The sequence below is a fragment of the Condylura cristata genome, unplaced genomic scaffold (assembly GCF_000260355.1).
Source record: "Condylura cristata isolate star-nosed mole 26May11 unplaced genomic scaffold, ConCri1.0 scaffold00024, whole genome shotgun sequence".
Lineage (NCBI taxonomy): Eukaryota > Metazoa > Chordata > Mammalia > Eulipotyphla > Talpidae > Condylura > Condylura cristata.
The window spans coordinates 28015086-28018780 of NW_004567125.1; the positions used below are offsets into that span (position 1 = coordinate 28015086).

The following is a 3695-nucleotide window of genomic DNA, read 5'->3' on the forward strand; positions in this document are numbered from 1 at the left end:
CACCTCCGGGGCAGGTGGGAATCGAACTCATGCGAAGTGGCTTTAGCTTCTCAGTGCTGTGCTTTAACCCGCTGCGCCACCAGGGAGGGCCTATTCTTTGTTAATTCTTAACATGTCATCCAAATAGCTAAAATTAATCTTAATATATAGATGATGCCCATGGATATCATAAAAATTGTAATCAGTATATCCAGATGTTATTGAACTGAGTATCAGCCTATATAATTAATCCAAAGGCATCTACAGTTAGACTTTCCCAAACCTCTTGGTCATTGTAACAGTGATATAGGTTGTTCTCCTGCATGAAGATATTCTAATCATGAGCCTTCTCCAAGAACTGACAGTAGATTTTTCTTTTGAAAATAAGTCAGAAGGTCAAGCTATGTGTGTGAAGTGTGTGTATATGTATGTGTGTGGGTGGATGGGGGGGAGAGAGAGAATAAAAGAATGTGCACTAGGTGTGGGAGATTAGGAAATGAAATTACTATGTTAACTGACGAGAAAAGCTATTTTCACTTGAAACTTTTCTGTCACTAATTAAAAATGTCTTAGGAATAATCACAACTTTAGCTCTAGCCCAATTATCTTCTAATTGTTAATAACTTTTCTAATTTCCAGCATATTCACCTTTATTTTAAATACTTCTTTAAATTCAGTTACAGCATATTAAGCCTACTTAATTTTGATTTTGTTGAAAATTTTAATTATTGAGGTAATGAGTTGAATTTTGTTGCCTCATGGGAGCAGGATAGGATGAGGAAAAGATTACTCAAAGTCCATGTGGAGCAATGAGAAACATAGAGGAGCTACCAGGAAGTAATGTGGGTCATCTGATATTTATCTAAATATGGGTCATCTGATCTAAGGGTCAATCTATGGGTCATCTGATATTTATTTAAAGCCAGGTTCACAGAAGTTTGGCAGGTACCTGGAGGAATGTACATGTGTTACCAGGTGTGTTATTGTATGGCACAGACTAGAGTGAAGTGACCAGGGGCTGTTATTTTTGGTGAGGCTCCATTGTTCTTGCTAGTCAAAGCATACTATCTCTAGATCCTATTCTTACCGTACCTTCTGCTAATCTTTATATGTGAGGTATTCTAGCTGCTCTTGCTAATCTGGCCATAATGTTTGCTTGCTGTTTTCAGCAGATACTGGCTTCCCAGTATGTTCCTCCTACTGGACTTTTGCCCTGGTGAGAGGCCCCCTGCTTGATTCTACATTTCAGCTTGAGCAGCAGGATCCCTGGGCACCAAAATCGTAGCACCATAACAAAGAGGACTGGGGATTCCATAAAACTTATCTTTGGTTTATAAAATAATTTTCAAAGACTCATTTTTAAGTGAAAATGGGTAGAATAAATAAGTTTATTTCAATGAAGAACTTTATAATTATGCATTTATATAGAGAATGACAATGGCAAATTATTTTTATCATTTAAAAAATTAAGAATTATCACAAAATATGTAAGAAAGGATTATTGAAATTTTGAGAAGTATTTGAAATCACCCTGTAGTGGAATTAACTTCTAAATAACAAAAATTACTATATAGTAAATTTATATTTGCTAAATATTTGTGTCATTAACTTGTGTTCCCACATCCTTTCATCCTTCGATCTCCCTCCATTCTTTTCCTCTGTTTTATTTCTTTCAAATGAGAAAAGTATTCATATAATATTGAATATAGACAAAACACTGAGCTAGATATATCAGATAAGTATTGAATAAATGATATGTGGCAGTCAATTATGAAGCTAGCTGAAGAATTTATTTTCTAAGTTCTGTCTTGGAGATTCCATAAGACTTGTCAATGTGAAGCTATCCTCTGTGCAGTCACAGACATGAAACCATAATTTAGGAGAGAGAGGTCAGAGTTAAAACCAGAGGGTGGAGATGCGAATACATTCATAGCAAGTGAGATCCTTTAGAATAAAAGGTAATGTACAGGAGAACACTATATAGAAATATTCACATCTATAATATAATAAAGGAGACAGAAAAAGAGACTCTGGATAGGAATCTGAGAAGAGATAAAGTAAAACCTATGTCATAGAAATTAAGGATAACGGTTTTCCCACAGGAGAACACAGATAACAAAGTAAGTTGAATGTGGATGGATGGATGCATAGATGGATAATGTCACATATAGCAGAGAAATCAATTTAGACGTAAACTTTAAGGCCCAGTTTTTAGAATAAATAGGCCAGTGTCTCTTTAAAAAGTAATTTGATGGTGGAAGGTGGATTGCAGTAACATAAAAATAAGTGATAGGAGGGAAGAGAAAGTTGAGACATCAAAGATGGGTCAGAACAAAGAAAGGAGGAAGCACAATGGACTAGAGATGGTAGACTGTGGGTGATTGGGTGGTGGTTCTACTACTGTGATGATGCCTGATGGGGATATCCAACTTTCATAATTAAAAGTAAAGAAAATATACAATGAAATTCAGAATTAAATAGATCAGTCAAAAAGATACGTATAATGTGCCTCTGTGTTTTAGGCATAGAGAGATTAGTGGGTTGATTAATTAATGGTTAATCTGAAATGATTGATTACATAGGATGACAGCGTTGCAGAGACTGTGTTCTTTGAGCCTAACATTATTCACTGTGGAGCCTAGTATGGACCATAAGTAATCAGGAGCTATAGACAGGAAAGATTATAAAAGACAGATCGAAAAGGATTTCTAAAATCAATTTGAAAGTATGGATTTGATTCTAAGGCAATAAAATACAAAGACAAGTATTTGGAACACTGGATGGTCAGATCTGCATTTTAGCAGGGAAGTAAATAAACTCTAAAAGTATTTAAGAGGTTGAATTACCAGGATTAATTTATCAGAAGGTGATGTGGAAACAAGAGGAAATGGTGAATGTTGGATGTCTGGTGTGGTTTGGCCAGCTGGGCTGTGTGGACAGTAGTGTCATTTCCTTAGAGAGGAAACTAACTGTGTTCATTTGTGACAGGTTGATATTGAAAATGTCTCAAAGGTATCCAAGTTAAAAGCATTAATTACTGAGATCTGAAATTCTGCATCTCAGAGGGAGTTTGTAAAACAGATCCATATTTGCAAGTATTTGTACTAATGAAAGTCATAGGAATCAACCAGGATAGAGTTTGGATCATAAATTTCTATTGGTGGCAATCTATGCAATTCTTATTTTTGTCTGTACTGCTTTCCCTGTCGTAGATGACAGAGTCCACTAATAGAATTTTCCCAGAGTCAGGGCAAGAAATTATTGCTAATGAAATCTAAGTTGGAAAAGAAGTCAGTAAACCAGTGAATAGACACATGGATTGGGAAACTTTGTGAGGTGAAAGAACTAGAGATTAAATTAGGTCAGTGAATTGGTAGTTGACAAGAATTTAATAAAAACCCTGGAAAAGCGGAACAGTTTTTTTGTTTTTTTTTTCTTCTGTGTCATGAGATTAAACAAAAGTTTTTATTTTTTTACATCATACTTCATTTTGTGAGTTTTTTCATCTCAGTCATAATCCCCATGGGCTTCCTACCACCATTTCACCTGTGTACCATCACTATAGTCTATTGCACTCTTCCCACCCCAGTTCTGGTCCCATTCTCCCTTCCATCTCCATAAAATGTCTCTGGTTTATAATTGTTCATTGCTTTCATTTTTACTCTACTACCTTTGCTTCTCTCTCTCTCTCTCTCTCTCTCTCTCTCTCTCTCTCT

General features: G+C 35.6%; 1 protein-coding gene across 1 annotated transcript in view; it reads left to right on the forward strand.

The window, feature by feature from the left end:
* The window catches only part of HMCN1 (hemicentin 1), a 442964-nt gene that overhangs the window by 296183 nt on the left and 143086 nt on the right, over window positions 1-3695 (forward strand). The gene's annotated exons all lie outside the window — the stretch shown is intronic.